Source organism: Lepisosteus oculatus, chromosome 1, assembly GCF_040954835.1.
Source record: "Lepisosteus oculatus isolate fLepOcu1 chromosome 1, fLepOcu1.hap2, whole genome shotgun sequence".
Classification (NCBI taxonomy): Eukaryota; Metazoa; Chordata; class Actinopteri; order Semionotiformes; family Lepisosteidae; genus Lepisosteus; species Lepisosteus oculatus.
Window position 1 is genome coordinate 57,430,556 of NC_090696.1, and position 21,275 is coordinate 57,451,830.

General features: G+C 34.7%; 1 protein-coding gene and 1 non-coding gene across 2 annotated transcripts in view; both read left to right on the forward strand.

Moving 5' to 3' along the window:
• pitx2 (paired-like homeodomain 2) overlaps positions 1-21,275 on the forward strand; it is a 105,575-nt gene that overhangs the window by 69,035 nt on the left and 15,265 nt on the right. The gene's annotated exons all lie outside the window — the stretch shown is intronic.
• Positions 2,301-2,464, forward strand: LOC138241411 (U1 spliceosomal RNA). Its single transcript, XR_011190640.1, has one exon. It is a non-coding gene; the product is annotated as a U1 spliceosomal RNA (small nuclear RNA).

Here is a 21,275-nt window from a genome sequence, read left to right on the forward strand (position 1 = left end):
TTCTTAACTTTTTTCTTTTTTTTTACTTTAAAAAAAAACAACTTGAAAATTTTTACTTGACAAAAAACATTTCCTTACTATTAAAGGAGACAATAGAAAATACTTAAAGCACGTTTAGTTGAACGATATTATTGTAAGAATTTGTATTAAATGTATACCTACCAATGTGTAATACTACTGTATTTAAACATGTCCAGTTTCAAAGCTAAATATGTGTTTAAAAGGGAGATTATAAAGTTCTAATATATATATTCACAAATTAAGTTTGAGCTTGCTCAGTTTATGTCTATTTTTCAATATTTTTATACCTACACAATTTGACAATTGCCCTGTTAAAAACCAAATGATGCATACAGTAAAGAATGAAAAAGAGTATACCCACTTCACTAACCCTCCCATCTTGAAGCCATTTGCCTTTTAACACATCACAGGCACTATAGCCAGTCAGGCAGTTTCAGCACTCATTGGAGAAGAGGCAACTCCCTCACCAACAGCACTGTGTGTCTGAAAGCCCTGTGAGGTCAGAAGGGTTGCCAAGTCACCAGGAATTGAAAAAGGCTGAATAGTCCTACCCTACCCTCTGACAGTCATAGAATTCAAACCGTGCTCAGACGAGAGCCTTTACTGTGTGTGGCCTCATGGCTACTGTTTTTGTAGGAAAATGTGAAATCTTGGACAAATCATTTAAACAGACAAAAAGACCCCCATAATTGAATATTAAATATGTAAATAATTGAAAAATTGACAATATCTACTAAAAGCTTACTTTTCTAATGTAAAAAGCGAGGCTTTTGAAAAGATATTTTGCTTTATTTGAAAATGTAAATGATTGCTGCTCTGATCACTTATGATAAGAGTATTTTGTTTGTACTTAGCAAACTTTTGCTAAGCTAGCAAGCATTTTCTGCCTCCGAGGCCAGAGGTTTAACCATATTTTTCTGGCTAGCAAGCTTCCTCTTCAAAATATATTATTAATGTGTGTTGGCAATGACCTGTCGGGAGTGAAAGAGGTCAATTGATTTGTTTTCCTTTAAAAAGGATTATGTCTTGCAGCAAAGTCTTCTGCAGCAGCTTTAATAGCTCATATTCACCCCCCTAACCTGTTGGTGTTTGAACTGCTCCGGTTCGGGAGTTAGTAATAGAGCCATGATCTTGACATGAAGGCAGAGGTCCACTTGAAGCCTTAAACATGTTGAAGGATTTCATCCTCACGCAGGTGATGCCTCCCCAGGACCTTATGTACCACGTCTATGTGTATGAACCCGAGCACTATCGATTCCTCAGTTTTCATTGCTTTCTATGCTTTTCTTCAATGTGTAAAAGACAATAAAACCTCTAATAGTAGAAATATCTAGGGGTGAGAATGAGCCACTTCATGGCACAATGAGCCATGAACCCCTTTATGTACAAGAAAATGGTTTCAAGAAAATATTTCAGATTTCTATGTACAGAAAACTATACATGTCAGAAGCAAGGTATTTATTGATTTGTTTTAACATTCGTGCATAAACATCTAGAAATAAACTATTGATCCGCCTGTACAGGGAAACTTAATGTGATATTTGAGATCTACAAGCTTTCTACCTCGAAAAACACAGCAGTGCATATGTTCTTATAATTACCATTATGTTAATGTGCATAAAACTTTATTTGTAACTTTAGTTCACCTACTGCTTTGGTATTTCAAACAAGGTAGCACAAGTAGAAAATCTACATGTCTGCTAATCACTTTGGCCAAGGAACTATTCTTCTGTTTGTTTTCAAGACTAAGTTGACTAAAGTAATTTTCATTATAAATTACAAAATGGACAATGCTCAAGGTTTGTCTTCGAAATAAATAACTTGATAAAGTATATGATTTGTTTTCTATGTCACTAAATGGTCACCCTAACATTTCAACCCCTGATTTATTCAGGAAAGACAAAAGCTTTATACTTGGTGGTGGGGTGGTGGCAAGATATACCTTGGACTATCCATCACAGTGCACACACAGACACACACTCACACCTAGGGACTATTGTCCCCGAAGCCAATTAACCTACAACTATGTTTTTGGACTGTGGGAGAAAACTGGAGCCAACAAAGGACACCCATGCAAACAGAGTGATAACATACAAATTCCATGCACATAGCACCCCAGGTCCAGAATTGAAAGCAGGGCCTCACAGCTGTGAAGCAGCAATGCAGCACTCCTGCGCTCCTTTTTACTATCCCTTAATATCCAACATAAATTGAAAAGTGATGGGTAAAGAATTTTGACCTTTTCTTTTTACTTTGGCATTTGTTAATAGACACAAATTATACTTACCTGGCAGGGGAGATACCTCGATCAAGAAGAAGGTTCACCCAAGGTGAGGCTCGGCCATTGCACTCCGGCTGTGCTGACCCCTGCGAATTCCCCAAATGTGGGAATCTCGACTGCATAATTTCTGGTAGTGGGGGACTGCATTCGTGCTCTCCCCTGATGTTTTAGAGGGCGGAGCGGTGGCTCTGTGGCTCTGTGGCTAAGGATCTGTGCCTATGACTAGAAGGTTGCCTGTTCAAATTCCGCAGCCAGCAGAGGAAATCATACTCTGTTGGGCCCCTGAGCAAAGCCCTTAACCCAATCCGCTCCAGGGGTGCTGTACAATGGCTGATCCTGTGCTCTGACCCCAAGCTTCTCTCCCTGTCTGTGTCTCATGGAGAGCAAGCTTCTCTCCCTGTCTGTGTCTCATGGAGAGAAAGCTGGGGTATTTGAAAAGATGAATTCCTAATGCAAGAAATTGTATAGGGCTAATAAAGCAACATTACATACAATGTTATCAATTGATATGATATGCTTTTTTTACCTTTTTGTATTCCAAATTGAACGCCTGGACTACAGGTGTGCACTCTGCAGGTCAAGAAATGCAATGTTGTAGGGAAAATGTGACCATCAAGCCTCTTCTGGTCTAAAAAAGAACTTCCTTATCAATTATTTCCACAGAACATTCCTTGTGCTGTCCTGTAGGCTCATTGTCATATCACTTGCTCAGCCTAAGTGTCTCTGTGTTCCACATACAGTACACTGGTATGGGTGCATGCCTGTTACAATATTTATAAATTACCATATCTGTTTTCTACAAAATATTAAGGATTTAGTTTTTAAAAGTTAAAGTACTATATGCATTATTTCCACTGGTAGATATCATTTCTCCCTTGGGCTGTTGTCAGTGAACAGAATTTTCTGCACAACTCAGACAACTCTGTTTTCCACAGGGTCAGAGAAGCAGGTGAAATAGAGTCTTTGTTGTGATATCCTATATGTCGTGCTTTCCTACCATGCTTAAAATCTGCAACTCGTAGCATGGAACAAGTTAATGAAAGTACAGGTTATTAAAAGGGTTATTAAAATTTTCAGGTTATTAAAATTCTCAGTGTCTAATATATATTTATGGAACATTTTTTGTATGTCTGACAATATACAGTAGATATTTGTCTTTAGGGGGTAGCTATGGCTATTAAAATGACTCCACGGCTAATTTGACTTGTTCAAACCATATAATTAATTGCACATGTATTAAAAATGAGACATTATTTAAACCTGACAAAATTAATTGAAAACTAGTGTGCTAGATGCTTGTGCATTACATTTGTAATGTATTTCATCTGTGCAAATAGTTTTATTTATACAGTATTTTCATACTTGTACTAAATCTTGTGTGCATATTCTGCATTTCCTCAGCAGGGGTAAGCTCCCACAGTTACAGTAAGCATTTTTACAGAAATGCACAAAAACTACTTTTTTTTTTTACTAGTAATTCTTAGCTGCCTGGCTACAGTACCTGACAAGACAGGCAGTTGCTAAATTTACAAAAAGTCTGGGCTTTTTGCCAACACCCTGGATCTTTCAACAACTTATTGGCTCAGACAAATAAATAAAATATACCTCAAAAAACTTTACTAAAATAATTCTTTCCGGATAATTATTGTTTCTTTTAACTTGAATATGATTTACAACCTATTGTTCTACAACACACCATAGTCTAGTCCACTAACCTAACTTCTCTTTTGTGGTCATGTCACATTTAAAGCAATATTTTTGGGGGTTGTCATTGGGTACATAAAAGTTCAAAAAGTTCCACAAAATAACACATTTACCATTTATTTTACTTCTACATATCTTTTAATTCAATGGTATTTTCGAACAAAATATAACATAAAAAGGCCAAAAATCTTTGTTTATCATCTGTAAGTAAACATAGAATATTTTGTTTTTGATTTCCACACACAAGATCCACCAAACGTTTGCTAGATTTATGTCTTCAAAGATCTGCAGTTACTTCACGAGCATTTTTAAAATTGGTCTGTAAGGAGTAAGTAATTGTTACACAATACATTCTCGAAACAGGACACAAACATTTTGGATGTTTTCTTTGAATTTTTTTTAAAATTTGTGGTTTACATGTAATAATTACAAAACTGAGCAATGTCATGTAAAAAAAACAGTTCAAATTAATAAAATCAAATCAAGAAGGAGTTTGAATTGCAAGGGTCCACACTTTATTTCCCTTTGGAGAAATATTCTGACCAAACTTTTCACCCATAGAAGCACCAGACATACGTATGTCCCTTATTCATTAGTAGAAAATTCAGAAGAACAGTGGTAGCTCTTGCAACCCATGTGGTTTACAGAATTCTTTAGAACAGCACCTGGAAAAGAAAATTCTAAACTTTTCTTTAGGCGACTATACATTTTTGCACTCGCTTCAGTATTAACTTTCTAAAGTTGTTGTTTGTAACGGCACCTACAATAAATGGCAGGGTTTATTAAAAGCTTCAAAATATATTGGTCCAATTCATAGAATCAACCAATTTTCTAACTGGTTAGCCACTTTTCCACAGCTGACATAACGTTGTCACTTACAGCCCTCAAATACATATTGACTCCTAATGTTACAAACAATTTAGTTGACATGTTCCTAATTGTTTGAAATTGTTTGAAATTTCATACATTACATAAAAATATGAGTTTGAATATATTTAAGAGCGGCAGAGTGAAACATTTGTTAGTATCAATGTCTCTGGGGTCCTGGGTTCAATTCCAGACCTGGGGTGCTAACTGTGAGGAGTTTGTATGTTCTCCCCACATTCATGTGGGTTTCCTCTGGGGTGCTCCAGTTTCTTTTTTCTTTTAAACTAGTGGAAGAATGAGTTTTGTCCAATAAAACCTATTATATTTTAATAATTTAAGCCTTGTGTAGAATATAATTACCATTTATATCTGTTTTAAACATGTATAGATTTCCACTGTTAAAAGTTAGGTGCCTAATGCAATATATATTTCAATAGAAGGATGCTAACCATCATACTGTACATTGACATGTTTATATATCACTGCAAATAGTGTGACTGTCTCCTGGTATATGACTTTAACTATCAAGTTTCTTCTAGTTAACTAGCAACTATGATGCTGAAGACATCAAAAAGGAAGTGCATGTTTGTAAAGCAATTTTAAATTCAGTATAATAACTCTGCCAATGAAGCAAACTAGAAAATGAGGAGCTGTTTGATAATTACTCACATAAATCATTTATTTTTCAGTGTAAGATTTCTTGTTTTTCCATATAATTAAGATGGATATTTGTTATAATATTTCTTATAAAGAATCACAAATGATTATTTGTTTGGAAACAAAATATTTCAATATATTAAAATAAATATTTGTGTGCACACAGAACATTTAAATGTTGTATTTCTCATAGATATCTGGTGTTTATAAATTAAACACTATATATTAATGAATTTTCCCAGATCTTTCTATTTTTTCTAGATTAGTGTATTAATTATTAATACTGCCTTAGGTGCCTGTTGTGCATTTAAATATTATTTTGATTTTCTCTGCTACCAAAAGGAAAAACAAAAATTAAGACGCAAACATTGCCAAATGTCGCCGTTGGGGCTATTGTTGTCAAGTTTCACTAAAATATTAATAGAACTATATGTTATGTATGCTTATGTCAGTTGTATGAGGTGGTTGTCAATTTGGAATATAGTATACTGTATGTTTGGCTTAAAATGTAACTCCCCTATAACCTCAGTTGTAGATCTATTGAACAAACAATGGATAGGTATCTTCTAAAACATGAGCACATTCCACATTCAATTTTCATAATTTGTACATTTTTGTCAATTCAGGCTGCTTATTTATAAAACAACATTAACCTGTCAAGATCTGATATTTATATAATTGCTTGGAAATGTATGAAACTTCAGACCTATGTTTGCAGACCTGTATTGGAGTGAAATCGGTTTTATTATGTCATATATTATGGCCACCATATTGGATTTTTGCATACATAGCCTTTCAAGTTCTCTACTGATTTGTTTGGACAAGTCACAATCAATAACATCTCACGTGTGGTGACCAAATTGGATTTTGTGTGAAGGGTTTAAAATAACTTTTTGTGAATCCCTCAGCCAATTATAATAATAACAATAATTGCTTACACTTATATAGCGCCTTTCTGGACACTCTGCTCAAAGCGCTTTACGGGTAATGAGGAATCCCCACCTCCACCAATGTGCAGCATCCACCTGGATGATGTAACAGCAGCCATAGTGTGCCAGAACACTCACCACACATCAGCTTTTTTAGTAAGGAGGATAGCAGAGTAATGAAGCCAATTCATAGACAGGGATTATTAGGAGGCCATGATTGGTAAGGGCCAATGGTACAATTTGGCCAGGATGCCAGACTTACACCCCTACTCTTTTTGAGAAACACCCTGGGATTTTTAATGACCACAGAGAGTCCGGACCTCAGTTTTATGTCTCATCTGAAGGACCACGCCTGTTTACAGTGTAGCATCCCCATCACTATAATGGGGCATTAGGACCCACATGGACCACAGGGTGTGCAACCCCTGCTGGCCCTACTAACACCTCTTCCAGCAGCAACCTTAGTTTTTCCCAGGAGGTCTTTCATCCAGGTACTGACCAGGCTCACACCTGCTTAGCTTCAGTGGGTTACCAGTTGTGAGTTGCAGAGTGATATGGCTGCTGGCACTAGTCGATTTCACAATTGGTGTGAATCTAGGCATACATAAATACACAAGAAATGTCACAAATAAAAGGAGGCCATTCAGTGTATATAGGCCATTTGGAAGTTAGTAGCTAATTGATCCAGGGGTATCCAGCTGTTTCTTGAAAGAAGCCTGGGTATCATCTTTATTACCAGCGATGTGTAGTTCTCCCACAACCCTTTTAATAAAGAAGTACATCCAGTTGTTTTGAATGCACTTTAAATTGATTACTTTTTTAAAATCCATGTTGACTGTTTCCTTGAAAACTATTTTTACATACATAGGTGAGATTTGTTTTAATACCATTACCTTACATGTAATAAAAATCAAACATGTTAGTCTATAATTACTAGGTTCAGTGTTATAATAATTTATGTGGATGGTTACTACAGTACATTAGGAATTCTCCAGTCCATGGGTACAACCATGTCTTGGGGAGCTGCTGGAAGAGTTGGGTCAATGGCCTCTGAATTACATCTCTTTTTTACTTGAAAACAATTGGAAAATAACATCAGATCCTGGAGACTTTTTAATCTTGAGTAATTATATTGACTTGATATTAACTTTAACATTATTGTTTCTTCTAGTTATAGTATATTATTGTGCAATAATTGCTACATGAAAAAAGTGTGTTGTTCTATCCATATCTCTCTCATCCTAGCGTTAATCCCGCATCAGCAGGGTCCGCTTGTCGGCACGCCCGTCTCCATTTGGTTAGCTTTGAGCTGATGTTGCCATTAAATGCGACCGAGAATACTCCAACCGGCTTTCGCTCTGCCTGACGTTGGAGGGGAGTGGGCGGGGGGGAGAACAAAGTAATGTATCCAATTCATAGAGGGGGATTATTAGGAGGCATGGGAAATTTGGCCAGGACGCCGGGGTTACACCCCTACTCTTTTCGAGAAACACCCTGGGATTTTTAATGACCACAGTCAGGACCTCGGTTTTACGTCTCATCTGAAAGACGGCGCTTATTTTACAGTATAGTGTCGTGTTGTTCTATCCATATATTTCAAGATATTTGTGGCTTTTGGAATTTTGTATCTATGAAAACAAGGGTCACATGATTTCATAGTCATACTGTATGTACCCATGTCTCATTATATTTGATACTTTCTTATCCTTAACATAGTTATCTACTCTTATCACACAGTAACAAGCAGGCAATCATTCAGTAAATCGACATTTATAAAATAACAATTATATCTTTTAGAGTGTGTTCTGACTTAGAAGTGTTCAGTCATAATCCCACAGATAGTAACTTTTCACCATTGGCTCATCAGCCAAACACACACAACAAATGTCTGAATTTCGGACTCCTCTTGTACTGAGCAGGATTACTGTTGTAATAACACATCAGTGGGGTAAAACTAACCAGTCTTACAATGGTGTAATCCCATCTCTTTTTGCCTTTCTGTGGGTGTACAGTCCAACAGTGTAAATTCAATTTCACAATGATAAGAAGAGACAACATCAAAGGTTCTTCCATTAATCTAAAAGGGTGCGTGCTAATTAACAATATGTTCATATGATTTCCATATTCATTCAAGGTATGAAATCATGTTGTGCTGTTAAACCTTTAAAGCTCCAAAGCACCAATATATCTCTAACTGTACAGTATATGTCTTCAGAAATTTAAAATTGTTATAATCATTTATAATCATTTCAGGTGTTCTATTTCCTAGGAAAAATCAGCATAAAAGGGGACAGCTTTTTCAAATTCTTTAAGTATGCAGAAATAGTACCCTAAACAACAGCAGCTTTGAACAAAGAAGGAAGATAACTATTTACTGAACTTTAGTATGACATTTTTGTGTGATTAGACAAATTATTTTTGTAGCATTGAAACACTGGTGGTGTAGCATGATTGTAATGAAATGAGTAAAAGATTTAACAGTATTCAAAGGAGGTGTAATAACTTGCTGCTGTTAAGAAAGGGTTATTTAGCTGACTGTTCTGCATTCAGAGTTCTATCATTGATTACATCATGACAGGAAGGTGTCAGCCAAGTGAGGATTTGTGCCTTGCAACAAGAGCTTGAAAGCTAAGAAAAAGTACCTATAAAATTGGAAATGTTTAGTGCTGGGCAACCAACATCATGGTTTTTTTTAAGTCTGCAACTAGAAATAAGGAATGGCTCAAGCAGACAGTAGAAGAAAGACTAAAAAAATCACTCGATTGCTTATATACATTCACTTACTAAAGAAAAATCCAAAGACTTAACATTTTAAATTTCTTACTGTTTAAATGTCATGTCAGAAATTCTCATTTCTATTTATAAAAACGTATACTGTACTCTTTTACACATTTCTCCCTACATAAATAGATAAATAAAGATATATAAAAATAAAATCAAAGAAAGATGCTTTGCAGTGAGCTTTCGAAATGGCTGGCATATTACAATATGAGTCAACAGCATTTGCAATGGCTTGAGCAAACAGGATTATAAATCAGCAGTTATAATTAGACAAAAACATGCTTAAAACAAGTGGCATCACAATGACAAGCTATGTCTTTTGTAGTGTATTGGCAGTGATGTGCCAAGAAAAACTTTGCTCTTTTTGGTATTTATAGAAGCTTTGAGGCAGACGCTTTTTGGGCCTGGATTACCTTATCTTTCTCACAGATGAGCTCCCAGAGAATTCATTGTATCATTAAAGCCCTAAAGCAACTTTTACAAAACAAAAAAAATACTTTTAAGGCAAGCAACTACCAATCCCAAAATGTATTACTGTATAAACTGAGCTGTTTTTCTTTAATATAGGGCTAGCATAAAAAAATATAAAAGAAACCCAGATGGTTCTTCTTTTTAATACTTGACTTTATGACATTTTTCTGTTCTATTCTCTGTGTAGATCTTCGCCTACTCTAAATATTCATGACTATAAACATATACAGTACTATGACCCCTGATGAGCATTGTTTCATAAACTGCATAGAATGTCGTTTTCTAGGAAAGGTGAGCAGGTATTACTAGGGCAGGTGAGCAGACTTACCTTTTCTTGAGGGTAAGTGTGTAGTCTGGCCAAGCAATGAAATTTTAATGTATTAAATATAGTTTAATGCAAAGTAAATGGATTAATGACTTTGATGAGACATACTTTTCTCTTTTAAATTGCTGTGAAAGTTTGCAACACGAAAGGATATGCTACATATGTGATACAGGCAAAATCAAAGGGCAAATGATTATAACAGAATATGTTCAATTGGCTATTAGCCGGAAAAAAATGTATAGTTTCCCTGTTTCCTTCTTCACTTATGTGCCTGTTTTGCTATATTGATATATGAAATACTGAATGTCACATAGCAAAGACTGTTGCAATTTGGCACAATGGTTAGCATTTCTGTCTTGCAGCACTGGAGGCCTGGGTTCACTTCCTGTTTTTGTTGTACTATTTGTGTGGCGTTTGTATGTTTGCCCTGTGTTTGTGTGGGTTTCCTCCAGGTGCTCTTGTGTCCTCCCACAAACCAAACACATACTGGTAGTTTAATTGGCTTCTGTGAAAACTGGCCTTTATATAACTGTGTGTTTGTTTCTGTGTGTGCCCAGCAATAGATTGATGTTCTGAGGTCTATCCTGTCTTGCACCCGTTGCCTGTAAGGATAGGCTTCGGCCTATAGGCTTTGACCCTGTATTGGATAAAGATGTTAGAAAATGGATGAAATTATGTAATTTGCAATCACATATCCCTCTATCACCTCTCTGTATTCCCACCCCATACTCTAGGAGGAGTAGTCATTTCAAAACTGACAAGAAATCATATTGACTAAATGAAATCATCCATCCAATAATCTTAATTTCAAATGAAATGCAGACTGCTACATAAGTATTTTAAAATGACAATAGATGTCATCTGAAGCTTCTTATTTGCTAATATGTATTATGTAGATTCAATTTAAATAGAACCCACCTTAAAAAAATAATGGAGAATTATCACCTGAAATATTTTCGGTGCAACATATAAGATACATATAATGTGCAAATGCATATCATATTTAAAATACATAGAAAATAAATGTATCTGAACAAAGCTAATAATGTATTCTGAAAAATAATAAATTTCCCAAATACGTTAGTGTGCATTGCAAGAAAGATCAAATCTGCATTCTTATAATAAAATAACATTAAGAAATATAAGCCCTAATATTTCTCTAATACAATACCTTGAATTAAAATTTAGGGAAATTTAGTGATCATCAATATCAAAAAGCATGCTCAAATTAAAAAATGGTATGGTACCATTACCATTACAATACATGGTACTGTACATATAACTGATCAAATCTGCCAGGATGCTACCTACAACTGGGAGAAAAATACATATAAAAGCATAAAAAGATATTGCTTAAGAAATCTGTAAAAAAATTTATCAAATAAAAACTTTATCAGATACTTGTCATTTTAGATCATCTTATTGATTTCTTATTTGTTAATTGTTGGATTTATTCACCATTAATCAAGCTACATAATAAAACAGCAGGCTGCACCAAAAATGTCCTGCAGTGCATCAGAAAAGGTTGGAAAGTGCAGGTTTATGTTGCTGTCTGTGAGGAACATTCCTCTACTCCCTCTATTTGGACTTCAGTATGGGTCTGTGGTGCCTATGACTTTTTAAAAGATAATTCGCTCTAAGGGTAGTAGGTCAGAGGAGTTTACCTGTGATTCTCTATTCTCCCCTTTTGTGAGGTTGTGTGTTTAGTAGCCTTGAGACATGAAAGAACACACAGATACTAATTCCAAAATCCCGTGGGTATATGAAAAACATATTTTAAAAAGGATTTTAAAAGGATTTTTTTTAAAGGACATTTTTTATTACCTTAGATATAAACAGATGGCAAGGTACGTAACTACAGAATGATTTAATATATTAACAAGCTGAATATGAATGTCCTGAGATTGAGGTTCAAGTCTCATCTCATAAATATATAAGCACAATAAGTTCTTTGATGATATCCTACGTTTGGGTGAAACATTGAATTCATTGTAAAGCAGAGACCAGAGATATAATTGAAATAAAACAGAGGCCTGCAATGAAAAGTTATCCTTGCCCACTATCAAGGATGGTTGTGGTTCCATCATGGTGTGATGAATGCTTTATGTAAAAACTTGTCTTAGACATCATGTGAGCTCAACTTTCACAATTGGCTTAGACTCAAATACATTGAGCTCTATCCTGCTGGCGGCACTGTGTAAGTGATGTTAGCTACTGACTGTTGGCAAACTGCAAGTTGACATGTCAGATTTTATAGATGAAGGGAGATAACAGACAGACCCTGTTTTCAAGTAGTCACAACTCAGAATTTCTATTCTAAATTCTCTAAGTCACCAGAGTAATATAACCAGCCAATTCACATGCACCTTAATCTGTTTGAAACACTGGGTAACTACAGTGCCTTGCAAAAGTATTCAGACCTTTTCAGATTTGGGTAATTTACAATACAATGTATATACATTTTGAACTTAATATTTTAATCACAACCTTAATGCTCAAACTGCAGACTCCTACAGGTAATATAAATTACACTAAATGTCAGCAAATCCCATAAAGAAAATAAATAATATTTATACATAAGTATTTAGATGCATGTATCCATACATTTCTACTTGTTTTATCCAATTCAGGGTTGTGGCAGAGTATGAACCTATGCCAGCAAGCAACAGGCAAAAAGCAGGTTATACAACGGATAGAACGCCAGTCCATCACAAAATAGACAAATTCACACACTCACACCTAGGGCCAATTTTCCTAGGAGCTAAGTAACCTACAAGTAGGATTTTGGAATGTGGGAGTAGACTGGGACACCCAAAGGAAACCCACATGAACACAGGGAGAACATACAAACTCCCCACATGTTGCACCCCAATCCAGAATTGAACGCAGAGGCCCAGGACTGTGAGGAAGCAAGGCTAACCACTACACCACCATGGTATTCAGTCCCATGAGCTCAATATTCAGTAGAAGCACCATTGACAGCCATTATAGCACAAGTCTCTGTTGTTTGAGACTCTACCGACTTTGGACACTGCCTTGATGCAACATTTTCCCATTCCTCTTGGTAGATTTGTTCAGACTCTCTCGGGACACTTCGGTATTGCTTATGGATAGCAATTTTCAAGTCATTCCACAGATTCTTTCACTGGGCCATTCTGGGACAATCTCATTGTTATTCTTAAACCACTCCATAGTATCTTTGAGTCAAATACCTGTTGAAAGTTTTGGGTCTTCCCATCAGTCTCTGCAAACTTACCATTCCATGCTGATAAGAAGCAGAACTATAACATAATGCTACTACTATCAAGCTTTAGACTAGGAATGGTGGTGATTGAGTGATGCACTATACTGAGTTTGCGTAAGATCTAATAAAACCTTTTGTCACATGTGAGCAGTATTACTTATATGCTTTTTTGTAAACCCTATGTAGCATCTGAGATGTTTGTTTTATTTCTGTACAAGCCAACTTGAAGAGTAACCAGAATATTTGTAACACATGGACTTTTTTAATTACATTTAATTCTGTACTTATTTTACTGTTAGCTTCACAGTGGCTTTCTTAACCAATTACTTTATTGTCCAGTTGCTCTCTTTGGAGGGTCAGTCTGATCTTGTATTGTCTGGGTACCTACCACTTCTAAATGATCAACTTCACCATTCTTAAAGAGATATTAAGGGTCTCTGAATTTTTATACCCTTTCCTTATTTGTTCCTTCATACAGCTTTACACCTGAGCTGTTTTGAAAGCTCCATGGTCTTGAAGGTTGAATATTTGCTTGGAATTTACTACCTGACCAAGAAATCACACAGAGAAAATTGTTTTTATTCAAAGTCATGAGAACCACTATTATTCCACACAGACAGGTGTCAATTGTGTGGCATGTTAAGAAATTTTGTGCACTTAAATTAATTTAGGTTTTACACAGCAAAGAATCTCAATACCTATGCAATCATGACATTTCCACTTTTCTTCCATGTAAATTCTCTATTTACTGTATTAACTTTTGTTTATTTGTTTGCTTTGAATGTTTAGAGCAGGCTGTGCATATACCAAATATAAATTGCTACCTAAAAGTGTCATGACTGCAAACATTAAAGCAACAAAATATAAAAAAAACTGTTCAATAGTCTGAATATTTTTGCATGTCACTGTATCTATGTTGTGAATTAATAATTATTGGTTGTAATATTCGCTATATAAACCATTTGCCTTGTCTCACAATGACGCATGCGTGACAAAAGATTAAGGTAATAGACCTTTTCCCTCTGTAAACATAAAAGTAAAAAAAAACACTGATACTGAAGATAATATAGGGAAAACACAAGAAACAACTTTTGTTTCAAAGATTATTACAGGAAACAAAGTTTCATTAGGGGAAAAATTGTAATACACTGGGTCTAATTAACCAGTGCTAACTCAATGTGTTTACTTTTGTCCAAACTTGACAGATTTTTGCAGTTTAGTTTTGTTAAATAAATAATGTATGTTTGTGCAGTTGTATTGGCATATATTTTCATAATTTTTACACAGAACTGTGCAAAAACAATAGGTTTCTCTTTTCACCATATATCAAAATTACACCTTCCTTTTTTGCTAGTCTGCATTTGGGTGAATGTATCTTGCTTCTTTAAAAGAAAAGAAGCTTGGGTGAAGCACACCAGATCTTATAACAGGAGTATGGTTAAATCTTTAGATGGCCGTTCCTCAGGGAAAAGGTTTAAGAAAAGATCAAAGCTTGTTCTTTTTTTCTTGAATTATTCCATTACAGCTGAATGTGACATAATTACAAAAGATGTTAGATGTGGAATCTCATCAGGATTATCTGACTCTCATCTTTGTTAGCAAAAAAAAAAAGAAACTCTCCCCAGCTGTTGCATTGCTTAGCCCAAACGTGACGGGAGAGACACAAAAACACTTGTAAGTGACTACTGCACAGGGAACCATCTTGAAGCTTCAGGCCACTTTGCAACTTGTGTAGATGAGAACGCACAAGGAAAAGCAAATTAAATAAAATCATACCCCCCGCCCTGGTGTCCTTGGTGCCTATGAATTCTGCTTTGAGAAAGAATGTGGAAGTTTAATTTTGTTGTACTGTACATGAAAACAAAGAAGGTAAAAAAAGAAAATGCAAATCATTAAATGGAATATATAATCTGCTTACGTTCAGAATATTTGAACATTCAATTAACACCTAGCTATTGGATCCAGCAGTTTACTATGCTCATGATAATCTACATTAACTTAAACTAATTAAACTGAACTATTCACTATTTTAGAGCTATGAGTAAACAGAATCAATGGATCCCAACATAAAATGAACATATGGATCCACCATTTTATATTTCGTAAAGAAAATATACAAAAGTGCAATTCTTGAATTCAGCATTAATTAATTCCTAATGAGGTATTTACAGGGTCTGGATGCACAAAAGCTGAAATTGAAAAAGCTAGCAAATAGAAACTATAATTATTATCTGTGCTGAGGCGTTTATTTTAGAAAAGTGTTGTTTTCTCTCTTGCTCATGGATTACATTTTCTTCATACATTATTAATGAAGTTAAACTACTAGTAGCATGCCAAATGTGCTGCATAGGAGATTTGTGCCTAATCCAGCACAAAACAGGCGCAGTCACATCATGATGAAAAAAAAAGAACAAATGTCAACAGTTTCACACTGGGACTGGATTAGGTAGACCATACTACTGATTTCTTACACAGGGATTAGCTCCCTTTTAGTGCAACGAAGACAGGCCACATGTCTTTGGAGTCCCTTTTATTTCTTATAAATTACCAATACTGTACCTGACAATTTGTAATTGGCCCTCACATCGGTGTCTTTTTTGCAAAACCAAAAGTAACAGGTTCCTTCAGGCATGGAAATTCTCCTTAACTAACCAAGACCGCAAATTAGACATGGTTTTAAAATAATGTTCATTCACTCGTTCGTTGTATAAACGAGAAAAATGGGCCAATGCAGTAATCAATAGTAATTCATTTTCACAGTACAAGTAATGTTCCTCAAGATAATATGTAATGCTTTGACAATCAAATAATACATATTTAACGATACAATCTTTGCTTTTGTAAACAAGTATTTGCACATACAGTAAGTGTTAAGCTAAATTATTATTCTCCCTAAGAAGTAAAATTAAAATTTAAGTAATTATTTTAAAGCATTTTTAAGTTACACTTTGCCTACTACAGATTTCAACAATTTTTACATAAAATATTAACATCATATATGTACTGCACAAAATGTAAGAAACAGAACTAAAAGGACAAATTGTACATAACAGAACATATGTTTTCAGTGACAGGATTTTTCATGCATGTTCTTTAATCTATAAATAATACAAGTTATTTGCATATGATAGTTTTTACAGGAACCTTCAGGCTTTAGTTACTTTGATATGTGCAAAATATAAAATAAAAAACATTTTTAGAAGTGCCATACAAACATAATAGACTAATATGACATTACATAAACAGAGTTATTCAGCTTCAATGATGTATCTCTAAATAATATTTGGAGAACCAATGCCCAAACATTAATTAATGTGTCACATGGAGTTTTTCAAAGATCTGTCTGATGTTTTATAGATTTTTAGGAAAAAGAATGTATATTTTATCTTGAAGTAGAAAACATAAGCCCAGAGCCTTACCATATTGAATACTAATTATGTTACAATAGTTAGCAGAACCTATTACACTATTCAATGTTGCACGATTTCAAAGGAATCAGACCTCTTGCTGGCACTTATTCAAGGTCTTTCCCTTTATGACTTACACTGCTGTGTAACAATTAAACGGAAGCAGATTTAAATTTAACGCAATAGAGCATCTGACTACTGCAGTCTGGGAGTTGAAATGTAGCTTATCTGTTTTACATGATATTGATGAAGGATACATCATGGTCATTTTATTACACCAATTTCATTCTTGGATGATTTCCCCTTCGGCATGTTAGTGGCAGTGTTTTATTGATTGTTCATGCCATTGATTAACAACTGCTGGAGCAATTTATTAGTCCCTTTGCATCTGTGATTAAGATCAAGGTGTTATGTTCACACACAATCAGACACACAGTTATACAGGTTTCCCAGTTATCATGTACCAATGGAAATTCAGATAAATTACACAATTTTGAATAACTCCATTCAGTAAAATGAATTGCTTATGCAGATATAGTTTCATGAGGCACTTATATTTTGATTTTGTCTGTAAAGATATTATCACTTTTAGGTTATAAAATATGCCATTAATAATACTGACTACAAAGAAGCTAGTTCACTGTTTTTGTACTTCTGTTTTACAGTAATTGTACTTCAGCTGAATGGATAACCCTTTTCCTTCTATATGCAGCATGAATTACATGAACAGCTCCGGGTATATTTTTTTTAACTGAAATTCAGTCAGTTTGGCTATTTTCATCAACACACTCAAGCAGTTCTCAATAGTAGCACAATGCAACAGACTTGTACTGTTGATATTGTCTGTTTTTGGTTGGAATTGATATAGATTAGGGGCTTGTGCATTGGTACGATTCATTAGTTTTGTGATATTTTATAAATAACTAGATTTGCAGCGGTTCAGGAAAGGGAACAGCTTGTAGACTCTTGTTTTGCTTTAATTAGTATTTGTGAGGTTACTAAAACTGCTTGCTAAACGATTTAGTATATGAATATGCCACAGGAGAGCTGTGTATTGTATGTTTAACTTTGAAACTGCTCTTGGGTTTTCTTTCTTGGGGCAGTATAAATTTATTTTAGGATTCTTCATTGTCCGTATCTGGATTACAACAAAGTTTTTGTTGGGGGGTGAGTATGTTTTTAGTCTAATGCTTCACAATCTCGGTAGCTTAAAGACCAGACATAGTGAAGCTTTTTTAAGAGAACACCTGTATTTCATCATCCTAATAGGTATGTGAAATAAACAATGTAGTCTTAAATACAAGAACAAGTAAAGGTTTATTTCAATTCCATGGCACTCGAAGAAGGCTCCACAGCCGAAACATTCTGTTTCTTTTCTTCTCTTTTCAGCTTGGAATAATAAAACTACTAGCAGAACCAATAAAACTACTAGAAGATTGATAAACTTCAATAATAAGATTAATTGACTTAAAAACTAAATGTTTCTATTAGAAAGGTGCAAATAACATCTAGTTATTTTACCCTAAGAATAAAGGCTTTATAGTAAATGTTTTTTTTCTCTTTCTGCATACAGTGCCATAGTATCATTTGCACGTCATTACAATCAAGCCACTGAGTGTGTGAACTAAGACAGTAATGTCTTTCTTATGTCATGTTACAGAAAACAAATATTATAATGCAGCTGAGAAATGCCCCATCAGCTTAATGGCTGTCGTTATGTCATATTTACATCAGAACATTTATTCACTTGCAGGGATTTTCTCATTAACACTGTTTATGATTATGCTTGGCAAACAGAAAGACACTGTAAGTCCCGTAGGCAAAGTAATTACAGGCAGGTTTGTATGGCAGCCAATACAGAGATAATGGGCAGTCTCTCAATGCATTAAACTGTAGTGCCAAGGGTTAGACAGCTACACCCACAATAAAGTCCAATTTCCAAGTCATTACTTTCTGTCAAACATATTAACAGTACATAAACTGATTTGCTTAAAGATTTGTGGTTCTTAAACATATTGTAAAATCCAAATTTCATTTTTACAGTCATGCAGTAGAGGTCAATCTTTCTAGGTGAAAATTGCAGACGGTTTGGATTTGTTCAGCCAGCAAGTGTGGTGATCTGATGACAGGCTCTTTGGTAAACATTAAATTGTGAACACAATACAAGACTTGGACTCCCGAAGATAAATTTTGTAAAAGTGGCTATGATCCAGAGAGGGAAAGAGAATAAATGTATGGAGTCACAATGTATATATGCATTTAAGTCTTTGATACTTGGGTGTGGCAATAGCAATGAAAGAATGCACAAATTCATGTCTGACTGGAAAAAATCCAGTTTTTTATTTAAAACAGAGCCTTGAAGAACAAGAACTTATGAAAATGTTACACAGTTTCTATTTTCACCCATTAGTTTTTTTTTCGTCAGATCTAACTATCATTTAATTGATTCCTTATGCTCAAAGCTGGATTCAACTTTAATCACTTGAAACTGGAGCATGAAAAATAATTTGTTATGCCAAGCTATTTATCCCACATGTCAGTGAAAATAAACTATTCTGAAAATAGATCTATGCTGCCTTTTGCGATGGCACAGCATTAATAACGTTACCGTTAGATGGAAGTTAGAAATGCTGTACATAGCCAAGAAACGATTTTGTAATGACCCCCACTTTACTCTCATGCTTAATATAGTTATTAAATCATTTACTACCATTTTAATTGATTTTAGGTGAAAGATCCTTTTATTGGGGAACAATATATTTCCCACAGACCATTGTATTTAAAGCAACTAATGTAAACGCCCATTAGACAAGTAATTCATACGAAAATAAGTCACCCGCAAAATAAACAACGTCTACAATAAAGCACCTCATTGTATAATACAGAAAGCCATCGAGAAGGTTAGATGCACCTGGGAGATTACTTGAAGTTAGATGTAATACAACTTCATTAAAATAATATAGACTAGAATAAATTATGTCACTAAATTAAAGCTTGCATATCGTGGTAGTCTTCCAGCTTGCTACTATTATATATATATACTATATATATATACTATTTCTGCAATTTCCCTCACGGGATCAATAAAGTATCTATCTTATGCTGCTCATTACACTAAACGTTTCCGTTTAAACTGACCCAATTTTATATAATATCGTAATAAATAATTGCATAACTTAATTTCAAAACACAAAAACATATTATCCATTTCCCCAGGCTTTATTTCCTTTTAATCGAGCAAAAAAAAACTTCAGGGCAAAATACGCTAGACCTCAAGTTTCTGAAAGTGAAGAATTTAGTTGACCTAATGCCCAAGAAAAAAGAACAGCAGCTCGAAAAGTAAGCCTGATTTTTTATCTTTTAAACCTGCTGTTTTCAGCCGTCTCACTAATACTCTCAAATGCACGATTATCTTATTCTCTATAATGCAATTTAATGTTTCAAACCGTCGATATTTCGCCTAATAACTTAAAATGCTTTAAAATGTCGTTAAGATTCTGAAAACGGTTTTGAGCTATCAGATTATCATATTATCATATTTATCATACTATTATATGATAGTAGATTAGCAGCAGCAATAGTAGCAGAACCAGATGATGATGATGATGATGATGATGATGATGATGATGATGATAAATAAGAAGAAAAATAAGGTTTTTGTCTAGAAAAGGAATGGCACCAGCGCTAGCAACGGAATGGAAAGAGGGGGCGGTAGAAACGTAGAAACGTGGAATCTAACCTGGAGAAACGTAAAGGCAGTGCTTGCCACGGACTATCGCTCTGGTCTCTTGGTCTTTCGAGGCATAATGACGATTAATTCATGAAGTGCCTCTTTCAGTTCATTTCATTCACAAAAACAACAATAAGCAACAGATGCGAAGTGCAAACACAAAATAAAAAAGACGAATATTAACGATACTGAACAATCTATCCATGTTGTCTTTACCTCTTGTGCAGGCAGGTAAATGGTTAAGCGTCTATGAAACACAAGAAATACTCCTAGATTACATGAACAATAATTAGAGATGGAAGGGCTTAAGATCTGGCAAAGTGCTTCCATAAAGTGCATCATTTGGCCCTGAGGAAAAGAAAAATCAAGAAAAACGAGCATAAAAATAAAGCATGCGTACTTCACTTGAACACAGAAATGATAGCAAACAATGTTTTAAAAAGAACCTGATTTTAACGAGGGAACGTGAATTGACCTTTATTTTATATTGTACACAAGCATGGTATCAGATACACAGAACTGTATATATACAAACTATTTTTTATTACTAATACCAAAGTTATATTTAAATAAAGTCATCGCTTAGTGAAGAAAGTGAAAATATAGGCCCAAAGATGTGTTATGATTGCGTCAACTTCTTAATCACTCTGAAACTCAACACTGAGGTCATTGACGGCCTTTTTTCATAAGTAGGAAATGACAATATTAATATATAGACTTGTTAAAATATATATATTAAGAAATAAAGAAAAATCTGGAAGAGATTTCATGAATAACACAATGGAGATAAAGTTTAAAACCTGGCAAACTTTGCTACTGTCAGCAGTTGAATTTGTGCAAAGTGGTTGATGTGGTAAT